This window comes from Sinocyclocheilus grahami, unplaced genomic scaffold (assembly GCF_001515645.1).
Source record: "Sinocyclocheilus grahami isolate Dianchi unplaced genomic scaffold, SAMN03320097.WGS_v1.1 scaffold201.1, whole genome shotgun sequence".
Lineage (NCBI taxonomy): Eukaryota > Metazoa > Chordata > Actinopteri > Cypriniformes > Cyprinidae > Sinocyclocheilus > Sinocyclocheilus grahami.
The window spans coordinates 702,328-704,573 of NW_015505380.1; the positions used below are offsets into that span (position 1 = coordinate 702,328).

General features: G+C 37.4%; 1 protein-coding gene across 1 annotated transcript in view; it reads right to left on the reverse strand.

Annotated features, from left to right (window-relative positions):
* Nucleotides 1–2,246, reverse strand: part of LOC107595350 (la-related protein 6-like) — a 20,091-nt gene that overhangs the window by 16,978 nt on the left and 867 nt on the right. The window lies entirely within an intron of this gene.

Sequence of the window (2,246 nt, forward strand, 5' to 3'; positions counted from 1 at the left end):
TACCTCGCCGACTGCTGGAAAGAACCTTTAGAAAACAAATTAAACCGATGACTCACTGCCTTCTCTTCCAGCCCACAACCTTTAAACACGCATCCGCTCGGGACGCTCACGCAAACTCCAGGAGAGAGCAGCTCTCCAACAAAGGCAGGGAAGCCCTTGAAGCACAGAAAGCGGCCCATCACCATCCTCCCACTGCTGCGGAGCACAATAGCAGCATCAGCCAACTCATTAGTGCTCCACAACAATGCAGACGCAGCCGTGGGCCGCAGACGCACAACTGCTCGCATCACACTTAACTCTTGCAGAGGGAAAGTGCTCAACAGGTCATGAGAGAGAGATTTAATTGCACATCAACAGCACTGATGATAAACCAGAGGTCAGCGCTCGCTGCGGTCACTAGTGAGCAGACCAGGGGGTTTCACGGAAGAGCTAAGGGGATTCGTGGAAAAACGAAGAAAAACTGTACAATTAAAATTAAAAAAAATTTCAATAAACTAAGGGGCTACAAGGAAGAGCTAGGGGATCCATGGAAAAATTTAGAAAAAGTAAATATAATAAGAGATTACAATAAATAGATGACTATGAAAATAAAAACTTGATCAAATAGATACAAATTAAAATTAATACAAATTATGTCCAAATTAAAATAAGTATACAAAAAAATATATATTAAAATAAACTGGGGGCTGCAAGAAAGTGCTAGAAGATAAGTGGAAAATTTTAAATATTTAAAAAACCATTTAAAAATAATTTTAAATAAAATAAAGTATATAGTAAAAGAAAGATTAAAATAAATTGGGGGCTGCAAGAAGTGTGAAAAGTGTAAAATGTTTAAAAACTTACAAAAAAAACTTTGGGCTTACAAAATGCTCTTGAGGATATCCATGTATTTTCTTGTGTAAAGACCCAATTTATACTCGTTTATGTTCTAAACAGATGTGAATGTTATTTGGAAAATATTTCGTATCTATCGTTACACTATTAAGTTTAGTCACTATGGTACTGTATTGTTAAATCTATTTAAATCCAATTTGTGCGTGTTATTGCGTACTTTAATTTTAATAAATATACTTTTTTTTTTAAATTAAAGTACGCAATAACACGCACAAATTGGACTTAAATAGATTTAACAATACAGTACCATAGTGACTAAACTTAATAGTGTAACGATAGATACGAAATATTTTCCAAATAACATTCACATCTGTTTAGAACATAAACGAGTATAAACTGGGTCTTTACACAAGAAAATACATGGATATCCTCAAGAGCATTTTGTAAGCCCAAAGTTTTTTTTGTAAGTTTTTAAACATTTTACACTTTTCACACTTCTTGCAGCCCCCAATTTATTTTAATCTTTCTTTTACTATATACTTTATTTTATTTAAAATTATTTTTAAATGGTTTTTTAAATATTTAAAATTTTCCACTTATCTTCTAGCACTTTCTTGCAGCCCCCAGTTTATTTTAATATATATTTTTGTATACAAATATCTTCATGGAACATGATCTTTACTTAATATCCTAATGATTTTTGGCATAAAAGAAAAATGTATAATTGTGACCCATACGATGTATTGTTGGCTATTGCTACAAATATCCCCCAGCGACTTAACACTGCTTTTGTGCTGCAGGGTCACAGATGATGTTGGTGGACCATTGGAGTGGACAGATCTAGATGATTAATGGAGCTGGTGGAGCAACAGGTCTGGTCCCATTCCTACCTGAAGGGCTGCGAGAGAGAGAGAGAGATATATATATATATATATCTCTCTCACACACACACACTCTCACACACACACACTCTCACACACACACACTCTCACACACACACACACACACACACTCTCACACACTCTCACACACTCTCACACTCTCCCACACTCTCACACTCTCACACACTCTCACACACACACACACTCACACACACACTCTCACACACACACTCTCACACACACACTCTCACACACACACTCTCACACACACACACACTCTCTCTCTCTCTCTCACACACTCACTCTCTCTCTCTCTCTCTCTCTCTCTCACACACTCACTCACACACACTCACTCTCTCTCTCTCACACACTCACTCACACACACTCACTCTCTCTCTCTCTCTCTCTTTCTCACACACACACACCAGCCACGCTTCCAGGCTATAAATAGATGAGCTCACAATGCTTGACCCCATGAAAGTGCATGTTTGTAATTGTGATTCAGTGTGTGTGTGTGTGAGAGAGAGAGAG